This window comes from Podarcis raffonei, chromosome 3, assembly GCF_027172205.1.
Source record: "Podarcis raffonei isolate rPodRaf1 chromosome 3, rPodRaf1.pri, whole genome shotgun sequence".
Classification (NCBI taxonomy): Eukaryota; Metazoa; Chordata; class Lepidosauria; order Squamata; family Lacertidae; genus Podarcis; species Podarcis raffonei.
The window spans coordinates 51,220,719-51,237,888 of record NC_070604.1 but is presented as its reverse complement, the minus strand read 5'-3'; the positions used below and the strand labels follow the sequence as shown (position 1 = coordinate 51,237,888).

At 42.1% G+C, this 17,170-nt stretch overlaps 1 protein-coding gene across 2 annotated transcripts in view; it reads right to left on the bottom strand.

Annotated features, from left to right (window-relative positions):
- Window positions 1–1,744, bottom strand: part of LIN28B (lin-28 homolog B) — a 90,895-nt gene extending 89,151 nt beyond the window's left edge. The window contains exon 1 of one of the 2 annotated variants that reach the window (XM_053381550.1): window positions 1,534–1,744. The gene's annotated coding sequence lies outside the window, so the exon portion shown is untranslated. Of the gene's footprint in view, window positions 1–176; window positions 563–1,533 lie in introns of those variants that run through there. The other variant, XM_053381551.1, reaches the window with a different exon arrangement.
- Between the last annotated feature and the right edge of the window lie 15,426 nt (window positions 1,745–17,170).

Sequence of the window (17,170 nt, the reverse complement as noted above, 5' to 3'; positions counted from 1 at the left end):
AACTTAACAGAAGAAGAAGAAGAAAAAATAGCAACACTGGGAGCGATGGGGGCAGGCGCGGCGGGGGGGGGGAGGAAGGAAGGAATTAAGGGGGGGAGCAACAAAGAAACAACGTAAGACCAAGGATTTCATTTTCTACTGCATGAAACAGTTCAAAATGGCGGCCTATTACTTACATTTTACAATCCTAGTGAGGACCCCGATTTACACAAATGATCAAGCATCGACCTGCCTTTCACCCTCACTTCCCCTATAAAAGCCACAAAGGGTAGGCTAGTTACGAAGGTGCATTTGTTTTGCTTTTTTTTAAAAAAAAGAACCAAAACCAACAAGACTCTTTGGCCACAAAGTCGATGCAAAGGCCAGTCCCATCCTCTCTGCTCTTGCAATCAGTTTTTAAAAGGCTCACGCCCTGCGGTGCTTAGCAAAACAATATAAGCTGCTGCCCATCTCGCTTCTCTTCCTCCGCTTGCATCCCCACCACCTTCGCAGCGTAAGGCTCTCTCCTCCGAAGGGCTGGGCTGCGGTTCTTCCCTTAGCATCCCACACCCCCTCCCACCCCGCTCAGATTATTTCCTTGGTGGCTTTTTGGAGATACAAAGAAGATCTACTTGCAACAAGGGGGAGAGGGGAGTGGCGAGGCAAAGGGACGGCGGGGCTGGGGGGGGGGAGAGAAGAGAGAGAAGAGGAGGAGACGCGGCGCCCCCTGGCGTTCACTTGCGGCACCATTACCTGGCTTCCAAAGAGAAAGAACAGAACCTTGGCGCAAGCGAGTTAATACATTCAAATGCACGTTGGTGATACAGGCTTTGGCTTCGTGGTGTGTATATATAATGTGTGTGTGTGTGCGTGTAAACAGTGCCGGCTTTACGTATAAGCTAAACAAGCTATAGCTTAGGGCCTCACTCTCTTGGCCAAAAAATAAATAAATTAAAGGGGAAAAAAACCTGGATGTACATTTCCAAAATATAAGATAAAAAAATAAAATGAAAACTACATACAGCAACAGTGTTTTGTGTTGTGTAGGCTCCTATTTATTATGTGCAAATGGCTTTAGGTCCATAAATTACCATATAGCATATATTCAACACAAAAGAACAGCGACAATTTGTTGTTGACAAAGGACAGCTGGACTTGTAAAGGGCCCCGTTACCTTCAGTAGCTTAGGGCCTCATCAAACCTAAATCCGGCCCTGCGGGTGGATGGGTGTAATTATGATTTATATATGGTTCATATATATTCTCTCTGCTTGGTCTTGACACACGGGACTCCACGACTGACTTCAGGGCGTTTGAGGGCTGACAGGAGAAGTCCTATGATAAATCATCTAATATAGGTGTGAACCCGGAAGTGCACCCACCTCTCCAGCATCCCAGTGGCCACCCAGGAACACAAGGCTCGCTCCTGCCAACAACTTTTCTTTCCAAGGAGGGGGCGGCACACACCGCCTCGCGCGCACCCTCCTTCCCTCCCTCCCTTGTCCCCGCCCCCTTGCCGTGTGAGGGGCGCCCGGGAGGCGAAGGGCTTGCTTACCTCCCGCGCGCCATGGTTGCTCGGCCGAGTAGGGTTGGGCTTCTGCTGCTTCGCCGTGAAAGATGGAAGAGAGGAGGAGGAGGAGCAGCGAGGGGAGGGGAGGAGGAGGAGGAGGCCGAGAGGAAAGAGCGGCGCTCGCTGGCTGCAGCCGAGCGGGAGCGACGACGCTGAGGCGGCGCAGCTGCAGCAGCCGCTGATTTGCCGCCGCGGGCGCACACCTGCTGAAGCCCTCCCCCGCGCGCGCGCCCCCGGCCTCGCGGACGAGAGCGGAGGCTCCTCTTGCCCGGCCGTGCATCTTCCCTGCTGTACCTCGGCGCACCACGCCCCCCTCCCCAAGGCAGCTTTCCCTCTCGTTCGCCCGTGGCCCGGCTCGGGGGCAAGGGGGTTATTTTAGACCCCAGGTTTAGGGAAATGTTTAATGCTGTATTGTGTTTTTAATATTTGGTTGGGAGCCGCCCAGAGTGGCTGGGGAAACCCAGCCAGATGGGCCGGGTATAAATAATAAATTGTTATTGTTATTATTACACTCCTCCTCCATTTTAAGGTGGTCCTCGTGAATTACTTCGGAATGGGGTGAGGCAACCCCTCTGAGGAGCTTCTGGACTTGTACCTGGGACATGGGCATAGCCAGGATTTATGCTGGGGGAGCAAGCTTTATGTTGGGGGGAGGAGTGTAACAATAACAATAACAATAACAACAATAACAATTTATTATTTATACCCAGCCCATTTGGCTGGGTTTCCCCAGTCACTCTGGGCAGCTCACAACCAAATATTAAAAACACAATACACAACCTCAGTTAAGTATCTTGTATTGTTTTACTTGATTTTTTTTTGGGGGGGGGAAGGTAGCTTGGCTACACCCATGGTAGCTACTTGAGCACCGCTTCCCACTTAAGTAGAAATTAGCCTAGGGGACAGTGCTATACTTTAGAAAGATGTATATGCCGCTTAATATAGATAGATGTTTTTATTTGAAGCAGCCTTTCCCAAACTGGTGTCCTCCAGATGTTTAGTAGTACTCCTCTGATCAGCCGCCTCCAGTGCTGGCTGGGGTTGATGGAAGATGTAGTACAAAACACATGGAGGGCACCAGGTTGGTAAAAGGTGATTCAGAGATATGTGGGTGGCGCTGTAGTGTAAACCACAGAGCCTAGGGCTTGCCGATCAGAAGGTCGGCGGTTCGAATCCCCGTGATGGGGTGAGCTCCCGTTGCTTGGTCCTTGCTCCTGCCAACCTAGCAGTTCGAAAGCACGCCAAAGTGCAAGTAGATAAATAGGTACCGCTCCGGCGGGAAAGCAAATGGTGTTTCTGTGCGCTGCTCTGGTTTGTCAGAAGTGGCTTAGTCATGCTGGCCACATGACCTGGAAGCTGTACGCTGGCTCCCTCAGCCAATAAAGCAAGATGAGCGCCACAACCCCAGAGTCGTCTGCAACTGGACCTAATGGTCAGGGGTCCCTTTACCTTTACCTTTGCATGTGTAATATCACCAAGTTACAACTCCCCCCAGTTGAAATGCATGACACCCTTGCAATTTCTGATAATTGGTCTTTATGTCCAGTCCCTGGAATGGCATCCTGCTAATTTCCAAGCATGGCTGGAATAGAAATGCAACACCAAGCATGCATCTAGTATGCTTTCCCCTGATTTCTCAAAGCATGTAATGTGCTTTCTTCAGTTTGCATTCTTGCCTCTGTTTATGTTTGTTTGGATGATTAGATCCTGTTGACCACAGAGAAATGAGTGGTGCTGGGATGCCTCATCGGAACTGAGCTTAGCTATGCAATTTAAGGCTATATTTACTATCTCCATGCAGCGGCAGACCTACCTTTTTGTGGCCCTGAGGCTTAAAATGTCAAGAGGGTACCTTCACAACCAGTAATGAGGTCTGGGTAACCACTGTTACCTTCTTCAATGGGGTTGTTTGCAACATCTATGTTACTGTCTCTCAAACTTTGGGACATACAACAAAAAATCAAGTTGAGTTGTGTGACTCAAATTGGGTCTACTAAACCCAAAATGTTAAGCAATGTGGACTAAAGTTGCTTCTGGGCTCCTCTGAGATTAGGGGGCTTGAATATGAAGCTTCATTAGTTTCATAGTACATCCACCCCTCTCTCCAGGGACAGCATTTAGAGAAGGCAATAAAGGATTACCTTTATTTATCAGGATTTTATTATTTCATAGGGCTGGAACCAGATTGTCTCTTCTATGCACAGAAGGGCTTTTTGTGTCCACAGAACTAAAGTTCATCAAAGGCAAAAGGGAAAGGAGTCCATTTCCATGGATTCCCCTTGCAGCAAGCACCACTTCCCACACTGCTCTGGGCAAACTATTAACCCTCTGGAAAAACTGCATATGAAAAGAGGGATCAAAAAAAATCTCCTCTGCACTTTTTTAAGGTGGCCTCTGTTCGCAAGAGCTCTGCATCCAACTCATGGTCTCTTATTAAGTGACCACATCAAATGTTCTTGATGTACACAATGCCCGACCTGAAGAATTTGGAGCAAATGATTCAGCAGAGGAAACACAGCCCAGAATAACTAAGGAGATAGTACAAGAATACTTGGCTAGTTTAGATGTATTCAAGTCTCCAGGGCCAGATGAACTGCATCCAAGAGTATTAAAAGAACTGGCAGATGTGATCTCAGAACCACTGGCAGTCATCTTTGAGAATTCCTGGAGAACAGGCGAAGTCCCGGCAGACTGGAGGAGGGCAAATGTTGTCCCTATTTTCAAAAAGGGGAAAAGAGAGGACCCAAATAATTACCGCCCAGTCAATCTGACATCAATACCAGGGAAGATTCTGGAGCAGATCATTAAGCAAACAGTCTGTGAGCACCTAGAAAGGAATGCTGTGATCACCAATAGTCAGCATGGATTTCTGAAAAATAAGTAATGTCAGACTAACCTGATCTCGTTTTTTGACAGAATTACAAGCCTGGTAGATGAAGGGAATGCAGTGGATGTAGCCTACCTTGATTTCAGCAAGGCATTTGACAAGGTGCCCCATGATATTCTTGTAAAGAAGCTGGTAAAATGCAGTCTTGACTTTGCTACCACTCAGTGGATTTGTAACTGGCTGACTGACCGAACCCAAAGGGTGCTCATCAATGGTTCCTCTTCATCCTGGAGAAGAGTGACTAGTGGGGTGCCACAGGGTTCTGTCTTGGGCCCGGTCTTATTCAACATCTTTATCAATGACTTGGATGATGGACTCAAGGGCATCCTGATCAAATTTGCAGATGACACCAAACTGGGAGGGGTGGCTAACACCCCAGAGGACAGGATCACACTTCAAAACAACCTTGACAGATTGGAGAACTGGGCCAAAACAAACAAGATGAATTTTAACAGGGAAAAATGTAAAGTATTGCACTTGGGCAAAAAAAATGAGAGGCACAAATACAAGATGGGTGACACCTGGCTTGAGAGCAGTACATGTGAAAAGGATCTAGGAGTCTTGGTTGACCACAAACTTGACATGAGCCAACAGTGTGACACGGCAGCTAAAAAAGCCAATGCAATTCTGGGCTGCATCAATAGGAGTATAGCATCTAGATCAAGGGAAGTAATAGTGCCACTGTATTCTGCTCTGGTCAGACCTCACCTGGAGTACTGTGTCCAGTTCTGGGCGCCACAGTTCAAGAAGGACACTGACAAACTGGAACGTGTCCAGAGGAGGGCAACCAAAATGGTCAAAGGCCTGGAAACGATGCCTTATGAGGAACGGCTAAGGGAGCTGGGCATGTTTAGCCTGGAGAAAAGGAGGTTAAGGGGTGATATGATAGCCATGTTCAAATATATAAAAGGATGTCACATAGAGGAGGGAGAAAGGTTGTTTTCTGCTGCTCCAGAGAAGCGGACACGGAGCAATGGATCCAAACTGCAGGAAAGAAGATTCCACCTAAACATTAGGAAGAACTTGACAGTAAGAGCTGTTCGACAGTGGAATTTGCTGCCAAGGAGTGTGGTGGAGTCTCCTTCTTTGGAGGTCTTTAAGCAGAGGCTTGACAACCATATGTCAGGAGTGCTCTGATGGTGTTTCCTGCTTGGCAGGGGGTTGGACTCGATGGCCCTTGTGGTCTCTTCCAACTCTATGATTCTATGAACACTTGAGTTTGTTTTTAAATCAGGAGCAGGGCCTTGAACTAGCTTGAGAATCTTGCCCTCTGCCCTATTGAAATTACTGTGCCAACTCTCTATGGCAATCTGAAATCCTACATATCTGAGCTGACCCCCCCCCCCAGCAACTCTTCACAATTAACTTTTCGTCAAGTCATAAAACACAGGCTTGATGATGCCCCATGCCACTTCAGTCAAGGGATTCTAGATATCAGAGTCTGAAAGAGATCAGAATAACCTCCACTGCTAGTTTCTGAACTTAACTTCTCATGGCTTGTGCTGGTACAAAGCTGGTTACATATAGACTCATAGTTTCAGCCATAATAGCAATCACTTGCAACTAGTGATGCCTTGGGGGGAAAGGCAGGGCAATGGAGAAGACAACTTGCTTTGACACAAATGTGTCATGAAGGATTTGCCTTTCATTGATCCAGAATGTGATGGATGGAAGGTCATATCCAGACAATACATTATGATGGGTGCTGGAGATTGCAGCTCTGTGACAAACAGACTACATTCCCTGGGATTCTTTGGGGGAAGCCATGACTTTAGAGGCACCCACTGGAGCAAAACATTTTTACTGATTTCGCTTGCAGCCTCAACTATCCCTGAGATCATATTCTCAAGGGCATAAGGGGTCGCAGATGGGAACAGGAATAATGGAAAATTTCTTTCTTCTCATTCTTCCTCTTAAAGGTGGAATCTACACACGTTAAAAACGTTGTGAAAATTCTTTTTTAAAAAATTGTTATGAAAAATGCATTGAATTTGCTATAGCTCACAGTTGCTATCTAGTGTCACAATTGCATATTGCACTTTGCAACACATTCAAAACGTTTTATTTGCAGCTGTATAGCTGAGTCCAGAGTGGACTTCCTCTGCAGGTAGGTATGGATCTAACCTATGGCTAGGTAAACTAAGGCCCGGGGGCCGGATCCAGCCCAATTGCCTTCTAAATCTGGTCCATGGACGGCGGTCCAGGAATCAGCGTGTTTTTACATTTAAAATGCAACTCTGGGTTATTTATTAGGCATAGGAATTCGTTCTTTTTTCTTTTCTTTTTTCAAAATATAGTCCAGCCTCCCACAAGGTCTGAGGGACAGTGGACCGGACCCCTGCTGAAAAAGTTTGCTGACCCCTGGATTCTAACCCAATGAAGATATCTAAAATTCTGTGTACAGTTCCTTAAAACTCGCTGATGTACAGAGTAGGCAAGCTTTGGTTATACTTAGTAGCCATGTGAAAATGTTGGCTTACTAAAACTAATTAATTTAATGTTCTATAATTTATATTTTTAAATCATTTTATAATATAAGAATAATAAAACTGTTTCATGCAGACAGCTTTACAGCCTGATTCAAGCAGTACAAGTGACTTGCCTTGGGGAACTTCCTGCTCAAAAATGGCTACATTGTTAGTTGGCAAGGAAAATGCATTTCAGAGCACTCAGTAATTAAGATGGGAAGTGATTATTGGGGGGTGGGGGAGAGACAGAAGGTGCCTTCTTAAGTGTCTGTGGGTGGTACACCATTGCTGGTCAATAGAATTGGCTTTGCTTTTTGTCTGAGTCATCTGCAACAGTCATTTTCATCTGTCCAAAATTATTGCAGCCATTTAAGTCAGCATTTCTCTTCTATCTAGAGTAGTTTCCAAGGAAGATGGATGAGATGTAACAACCTTTCTTATGTCTAACTTAGCTGAAATATCACAATTCTGTAACAACAGCCAGCACTGTTGGATGGTGCCAATTAAACAGAACAAATAAGTTTAGTTAGGCGCTCAAAAATTCAAGGCATTGATAAACAATACATGGTAGAATAAACTTCTTTTGGCCAGTTTTGAGGACTAATAGCCAGGGCTCACAATAATGTAAAGGCTGTATTTTTTTGGGAGGGGGGATATATCGAAGAAATTGTAGTGCAACTGCTGCACAATTTCCATAAAAACCTTGAGTGCTGCTTGATCATGTGCATGCTACTTTGGACCTTTAACAGCTGTGCGGATGGCACAGATAAACAGGGTAAATCGTTTTCTAGTGTGGAATATCATTATGGGGGAAGCTGCTGACATCTAGTCAGATATCTTATTACTTCTGTGTGTCCCCTGATTTATTTTTAGACCCCATAGATCTGCACAGCAACTTGTAATATTCTGAGTGCTGATTTCTTTTTTGTTAAAAATGATTGTTTTATGAACTATAATGTTAATTTGGATGAACTTGAACTGAACTAGTTCAGAATGGTTCCTTTTGATACAGGGTTTAAAAAAACACCTAGTTCCTTTTAAAAAAGAACTTTCCAACCACTTCCTGAATTACAAAGTAAAATACTATTTCAGATGTTAACGACAAGTTATAGTTTGTCATTGTGAGAACAATCCTATAATAATAATAATAATAATAATAATAATAATAATAATAATAATAATAAATTTATTATTTATACCCCGCCCATCTGGCTGAGTTTCCCCAGCCACTCTGGGCGGCTCCCAATCAGTGTTAAAAACAGTACAGCGTTACATATTAAAAACTTCCCTGAACAGGGCTGCCTTAAGATGTCTTCCGAATGTCAAGTAATTATTTATCTCTTTGACATCTGATGGGCCTGGTTCCCTGTAGCCTCACTTCTCGCAATGAGGGAACCGCAAGAAGGCCCTCAGGCTCATTCTGATTGTCTTCTGCCTTATTTGAAAGTTTTCACTTCTGAATTAGCCAGTGTCAGGGAACCATGGTTTGTTCAGCATGAGGTTAGCGTAGTTACCAAAACAGGAACTCAAACCATGATTTGGTCCTGGTTTGTTTTCTAACCATATTTATAATGAACCGAGCCATATAACTATAATTAACACTACAGTGTGCTAAATATATATAATATTATTGGGCTTTGTGCGATATATATATCACAGAGTACTTTATATAGAATGAGTGAGTACCTTTATATTTAAATGATACCTATATGAAAACTGAAGGGGACACTTTCACATACAGTAGCTTTTCATAAACCTGCATTAATCACATCTTTTTAGGAGTAACATGAATGATGCTTCATGTGTGAGTACTATTTTTCCACCTGAAATAAAGAAATAGCATGCATGAAGTAATCTTATCTTATTTGCTATCCAAAATGCCAGATTATTTACACAGATGGGATTCTGCATGTATCTGTACTGAAGCACTTACGTGTATATCTGAATCAATGTTGACTTTAATCAACCAATATACATGCATATTTTCTACAGTGCCTGGCCTTTAATGATCATTGGACACAAGCCACTAGTATGCTATTCTATACAAGCAGCAAAATGATTTGTATGTGTCTGTCTGTCTATGCCACAATGCAACATAGATGTGAAGTGTTCTTAAATCATAAATATATTTAGACATTGGGTTATGGATGGCTATTGTTTAAAAGCCTGGGTAAGTAAGTATGCTTTGCATTTTTTTTAAATCATGTATTATTATTATTGGTCTTATCCTAGCTTGAACTTTTTAAAAAGAATTTTGTATACATAACTGAATCAAAAGGATCACATCATTTATTAAACATTGGATAATGATTAGAGGTTCAAGAAAAGAGATTTTGAGAAATTGTAGAGCATAAATAAATTTAAGTTGTTGGGGGCAAGTTAAAGATAGTGATAATGAGATGAATTTCAGTGCTCCTTGTTTTTACATATCATTTTACACTATATATCTATTTCTATAATTACTAACTTATTACTTTTTTAAAAAAGCAAGGGAGACATAGGAAGGGGGGAATGTTACTAATAAGCCAAAGTTCTCTGGCCTTGAGCAAAGTATAACCCTAAAATGAAGGGCACAATAATCTAGTTTTAATTGTTTTAATAAAACTACATTCCTGGTTCATTTCAGTCATTTTCATATTCGATATTGGCAGTGTCAGTTATGACCCTCATTTAAGCTAATACTAGTAGGTCACGCTGTATTAATGGAAGAGTGATCATTTCCTGTGGCCCACTTTTATGAATGCATTATCCTCATTTGAACATGGATTTATTCAATGATAACAATAACACCCCTTGGCTGTCTAATGGAATCAGACTCAATTATCATGACCTCTAACTCCTAAAGAGTTTGCTTCCATGGTTAATTATAATTAATTGTAGTAAGTTTAAAGGAGAATAGTTTGATTATTCATAGTATAAGAAAACTCCGACTCATCGTCGGATTGGTGTAGAAGTGAACTTGCAGCCTTGGGAATGGTGTAAACTAAGCAAAAACATTAACAAAAGGGACTGAATTTGTGTGAAATTAAAAATATTTTAGAGCTACCGACTGATGTACACCCGTGAAGATTAACGAAAGAGTAATCAACAGTGAGGGTAAGAAACTGCTTATCATTAAGTCAGATACACAGTTATCAGCATTATCTGTCTGTCTTCTGCCCCAAAAGTTAAATATTGAGGATGGAATGTATGTAGTTAAGGGTCACAACAGTGCAATGTCACAAACTATTCTACTAATCTGGTGTTGCAGATAGATAAACCAATGTAAATGTTGCAGCACAAGTGAGTGAATTCAATAAAGCACCATACAATTTGTCAAGATGCTTGATTATATTGCTTTAGTTTGTAAGCTGGCTTGCTTTCACATCAGAGAACATCCACCCAGCTGATAATGGGGATCCAGCTACATTAACTGGGAACATTAGGAAGCTGCCTTATAGTTAGGCAGACCATCTCAGTACTGTCTAAACTGCAAAGGTCCTCTATGAATTCAGACCAGAGTCTTTCCCAGCCCTACAGGGAGATGCCTAGGACTGAATCTGAGAATATTTGTTTGCAAAGCACATGCTGACCTACAGTCCTTCTCCTTAGCCTAATGCTACAAGGAAATACTTCATCTTGATGTTAATGTTTTGCTAATAAAATTTGACAGCCCTTGAAAAATTGAGTTTTATGAAGCTACTGAAACTCTTGTCAGCACTTGCTGGTAAATATTTTCCAGATTTGACTTGGAAGTAACTATAGAAGTGGCAGAATATTATTATTACTATTACTATCAGTGCTATTTTTCTAGAAAAAGAGGTGCTGGAACTTAAAATGAACGCCTCCCTTATTCTTTTATAATGGCAATGGCACCCATCTGAGAGGTGACAAAACTGAGTTCCGGCAAGTTTTGTCTGAAAAAAAGCCCTGATTACGATTATTTACGATTAAATTAGGTATACCAATACATTCTGCATCATTTTTGAATGTTTTCCACACTTTATAATCCTAGTCATAGTTACCTGATGTGGGAGATCGCAGTCAAATACAGCATAAGGCTGGTTAATGCATGAGGGGGTAAAGGGCCACAGTGTTGTACTCCTAGATAGACTCAGTAAGGTCATGCCTCCTCTTCCCTCAGAGAGAGAAGAAGAGAAAACTCCTCTCCCTTCAGAGAGAGAGGAACTTCCTCTGTCTCTCTCTGCATCGTGTAAACAGAGAAGAAAGATGTGTATGAACTTGCATGAATTATATTCTGTACTTCCTACCCAAGAGTATTCTTGCCTGTGTTTCTCCTTGCAGCTGCGTGGAACAACACATGTATCAGATGTATGAATCTGCAAGTAAAGCATTTAAAACTTACTTAGCAGTGCGTGATCTGGTCCTTGCAAAGCAAGTAGGAAGAGGGGAACATTGTAAATGGGAAAAGAAAGGTCTAACAACCTATATTCCTAACGTTACTGCTCAACTTTTATGAGTTTAATACTTTGGTACTGAAGCTCTGTGTGTGTAAGCCCTGCATTTTTAATCCAGGCACCCAGCCAATTATTTAGCTGTTCACCCACACACGTGGGTCCACAGGGATTCATATATTAAATTCCTCCGGCACCTGGAAGTAAGCACCACTGGGGAAAAAATTACTTCAGAAAAAAATAGATGCATAGGATTTCACTGCTGATTACAATTATCTTGTCTATGCAAAGTATGGCCCCTTGATAGTGGCAGGGGGTTTAGGATTGCCTTAATATGGATTGCTTGGAGGTTTATTAAATGCCTTTTAAATCCAGCACAAACAAGAAGGACTGATCTGCATCAGTCTGACAGCATGTGATACAAGCAGTACACAACGTCTCAGAGCAATGAAATGGGGGACAGATGCTTTTATACTCTCCCACCTCAGTCTTGAATAAATAGCATTACCCTCCTGAAAATCTTTCGGTGCTTTACATTTCTAACACCATTTATTCGTACATACAATTCATATCATGCTTACCATTTTTATTTTTATTTTAAATATCCAAGTGGTTTGCAAGAAAAAAATACAAGCGTAAGAACACAAAGCTAAATTCTGAGAGATAGGTAAAAATGCTAAATCAGAAAAATGAGTGCAATCTGAAAAACTTTTTATTTAGAATCCGTCTTGTTATTCAACCATGAACTGAAACCTATATAAGGACCGGCTTCTCAAATAATGATGATGCTCTCATCCCATTGCTGTAATAAGCAATACTAAAGGACATCCCAAGTGGCAGTTATACAGACACAGCTGTCAGTCTATAGAGAAGAGGCCCCTCTCTCTCCCCCCTCCCATTGTGTAAGTAGTCATTAAAGCATGAGGTAGGAAATGGTGAACATAAGCAGATAAAGGATTAACTATCACTTTAATTATCTGTGGGATCAAAAGGAATCTTTTCTGAAGAGATGTGAATCCCATTTGAGGCTTGATTGTAAAAGGGCTGCAGTGATGTGTCTTTCAAGTAAATATGCTCATAGTCTAGTCTTGCTTATCCAGAAGGCTAGGATTAAAATAATGAGAATTGTTGATTAGGCATCTATTTCCCTTCTTCAGTAAAACTCTTGTAGAATCCTCTTACAGGGAAAAGACTCCTACAGAGAGGCTAATGCATAACCTCCCTGAACATATTATTAAGGGGAATGGGTTAATATGTATAAATACAAAAAGAGTCTCGGCTTGGCTCCCAGTGTCATGCAGTGATATATTTTTGTGTCGGGGAACAGTTAGGGCCAGATGTGTCAGCTTGTGAAGGCAATATGGGGGCAAAGTTGCACGTGTGATGTGGTGTACTGACATTGTGTGCTTGAACATTGTGCCTCGCTCCCTATGCTGGGAAGAAGCTTCCTGGGCTTTGGGAAGCAAGTGCCACAGTATCATTTAGGAGACTAGCCTAGTCTCCTAACTGGCTCCTAGCATAGGTGAGGTGCAAACAAACCTTCCCCTTGATCTGCTCAGCATTACTAATTTTTCCATCAGTGTCCAGAACAGGGCCATTAACTGTAGCATGACCTGCAGTAAGTAACATGTCAAAACATTTATCTCCATGCTGTTAAAAGTTTCACCAGCTTATGCCTGCATATCAAATGGATGAAAAATATTCCCTAGGTCGAGGTTTGGCTTAGTGTGTGTTGTGTATTGAGTCAAAGGATTTTATATCTGTATTATTATTGTCTGTATTTGCATTAGGGTAAAGTAACTGCCTTTTGGTTCCAGAGGGTACAGCTACTATTGGTTCATTTAAGCTGCTGTATTTGGATCCTCTGTCTTATTGGTTTCCTCCAAAAGGCAGGACTGTGATTGCCTGATATTGTTCCCTCCAAAATGTATCCCTTCTAGCTATTTCCCTGTCCCTATAAATGTAGCTCTCCCCTCCTCAGTCTCAGTCTTGTTTGCTTTAATAAAGAAGTGTTACTACAGAACTGTCTCCAGCATATTATGTCAAGAGAGCTGAAATCACAAACCCCACGTCACAACAGTGTGAATCAGTTAACTGAGTTCACCTTTGTCAGAATACTCCAGGCTTCTGCCGCAACAGAGCAGACTAACACACCTACCCATCTGGAAGTGTCAGCTTTGCTCAGGTATAAACAGAATTGGTAAGGATCTGTCCCCCCCCCCCCACAAAATAAGCTAAATTCTTTTTAATCCCTTGTATTTTTGCCCTCAGTTTCTAGCAGCACTTTTCTGCCAGCTCAGCTCTGAGATCAGAAATGAGCTGGTGTGGACAGAAAAATGCTTGAAGCAAAAGTAGCATGGGTGTAGCCAAGACTGTGGGAGCTTCCCCCCTAAATTAAGCAAATTAATAAAAATGTTTAACTAACTGAGATGCTGCTCCCCCAACACGAAACCTGCCCCCCTAACATAAATCCTGGCTATGCCCATGGTGGGTTAAACCACAGAGCCTAGGACTTGCCGATCAGAAGGTCAGCGGTTCGAATCCCCACAACGGGGTGAGCTCCCGTTGCTCAGTTCCTGCTCCTGCCAACCAAGCAGTTCGAAAGCACGCCAAAGTGCAAGTAGATAAATGGGTACCGCCCCGGCGGGAAGGTAAATGGCATTTCCATGTGCTGCTCTGGTTCGCCAGAAGCGGCTTAGTCATGCTGGCCACATGACCCGGAAGCTGTACGCAGACTCCCTTGGCCAATAAAGCAAGATGAGTGCTGCAACCCCAGAGTCGGCCATGACTGGACCTAATGGTCAGGGGTCCCTTTACCTTTTACCTTTATGCCCATGGTATGCAGAAAGATTACAAGATGAGTGATAAGAAAAAGATTAGCTCCCCTTTAAACATTTGCAGTAACCACACTGTTTCATATATATAACAACCCCCCCCCCGTGTTTCGTATATATATAACAGTTGCCTGAATAGCTCTAGATCAGATGACCTCTTTATTCAAATATGTCTGTTTTCATGTACAGATGGTTCTTTTTAAAGGGGAAAAGACACAAATAGGCAATACGCACACACCACCAGCAAAAGCTTAGCCCATAATAGCAATAAATATATAAACTGGCACCTAATCGTGTAAAATATTGCATCCTTTAAAGTTATACATTGTCTGCACATTGGGTACACCTATAATAAATGAACTAGCCTGAGATTACTATTATTGCTTCACATAAAAGGTACAAAGACCTAGTTGTTATTTATTTCACTTCTGTTGTAAACATAATCCCGTTTCTCTAAGGCAAAACTCTCACCTTAAACAGCCGCACAAGCTATTATTGGATATTCAGTGCTAATCCAACCCTCAGCTACTGTAGCTCTTTTATATCTCCTTAGTAATGAGCACTGAAGCTGTTCACAGAGGCTTCTGCATTGGGGTATGAGCTAGTTATCTATACTGTAGCTGTGCAAACCACAAACAAGGAGCAGAACAGGAAGACATGATTCACACATAAGTAGAAAGTAACTTGCAACAGCATGCTATAAGCAGTCACAAAGACCTAGTTTTTTATTGAGGTGATAAACCTGTTCCTAGGCTGTGCAATTTCAGAATTAATGTGGCCGTTCATATGTTTATTTCTTCATGCAAAAAATGTACTCCAGGTAGAAAACTTGGTTATAAATTGTTCTTGTGTCTCCTACATGCCTCAGTGGGGTTGTTTATCTAAGAGAAGCATTTAGTCATGAAAGTCCTTTCACAGAATCAGAATTGTTAAGCTGGAATGGACTACGAGGGTCACCTAGTCCAACCCCCTGCAATGCCAGAATCTTTTTGCCCAATGTGGGGCTCGAACCCAAGACCCCAAGATTAAGAATCTCATGCTCTACCAACTGACCTACTTTCCTGCAGTTGGAAGTGATGCAGAAGCTCAGACTCAGGTTTACTGCTCATGTGAGAACTAGGCTAGAGTTTTATAAATGTAAGAGGTCTATAGTTTTCCTGTTTTCTCATATATGATTTCAGATGTTTCATAAGACAGAACGTAATAAACAAGATCCTATGTCCGGTTTACTAAGCTCAGTGAGGTATGTAAGAATCCAATCCATGGCTCCAGTCACTGTTGCCTCTGGCCCATCAATGGACATGTTGCCTCTGGAATGTTACCTATGAATGAATGTGGCCCTCAGGCTAAAAACGTTCCTCACCCCTAGATGATCCCAGCAAGATGTTATCACTCCCTTGTTCATAAGGGGAAAACACACCCTGTATTATATGTTGATATTGCTGTTAGTAAAATTGCTGTAGGAACAAAACCCATATTAATAAGGTTCTGCATCCTGAGAAATCCTACTGAGCATGAGAACCAGAATGGTCAGCAATGGATGCAGATATGTAAACCTTGCACAAATCTATGGCATAATGTGATGATTCAGAAAACTATGCAGAAATGTGAAGCATAGCTCCTTCTAATTTTAGTATATGTGCTGCTGAAGCGAGCACAAGCACAGCTCCTTCTGAATGCATCCTATGCATAGCACCTGACTTCGAAGCTGGCTGCCTTACTTGCTTATTAATTACAAGGAATAAATATTTGTGTTCTTCTCACCAAGTATCTGTAGAATATAATATTTAGCAAGATATATATATATATATTTGTGTATGTTTGAATCAAGAATTTGCAGCCCAGTACTTCATTAACACTGACATCTAGTGGCAGATTTCTGAATAAAGCTTCCATAATTATTCCTCTTTCCCTTATGAATCAAAGACCGAACTTAATTTCTGGCATAAGTAGCAAATGTTTACTTTAGTAATGGGATATGTGAGGAAATATTTGTGTTAGTGGATTTTAGATTATTTCTTTTATTAGTATTTATAGACAAAAATTCACATGGGTACAATGTACAAAAATCATTAATGTATCTATCAGGGTCAATGACATTCTAGGCAATCAGTTTATGGCAGACAGTTTATGTCCATGTAATCGCCACGTAGCTTTGTTTTGCTCAGTGGAAAAGGTAAGAGGGAAATGAAAGCATTGACCAACAAAGAGCATCACAACACTGACAGCCACGCCCCTTGTGACCATGGCAACAGTGCTGAAAAGCATCAGTCATAGAGAAGTGTGCCAAACTCTTGCCAGCAGCCAGCAGGCAGGCCTGGATGAACCATGGTGATCAGGATACAAGCCATGAGATTATACTTCAAACATACATCACTAAATCTCACAGCCAGACTATGGACACTGTGGCACCAGCGGGCATAGCAGCCTCTGTGGTTACTGACAATTAGAGAGCACAAAAACTTGCTCTTGTGGCTTTGAATTGCATGCCACGCTGCAGAGCAGTTCCAACTTACTTACAGTTACTCACATAATCTGCACGAGAGCATGAGGGTTCCCATCTGTAGCACAAACTGAGTAACAAATCTCAAATGTTAAGGGTCTAAACATGTGGATCTTACAATGTTTCCACAGGCTGCTCAAGCCTGGACTTTAGTGAATCTACAGTGGGAAGGTCTCCTGTAATTTAAGGGAGTGGTCACTGAGAGCTCTTCAAGTCTTTACTGATTGTACCACATACAGAGTTCTGAAGAGAAAGCCCTCAGTAGATCTTGTATATTTGAATGGGACACAAGAGAGAAGCTGTTTGATCTCTAAGCTATGTTGAGTACATATACAGTGTATTTTGAAAATAAAATAAAATAATAGCCACCTATGACAGCTGACACTATGAAAAGAACATGGCCGGTACTGTAATTCTAAAGGCCTGAGGTGGACTACTCAACCCGGAGACTTTTCGAACAGCCCCCATAGCTTAAGGGTGGCTTTTCACGAATTTAAGGTTCGATGACTGAGGCCTTGCAATGCATCAGATCAAAT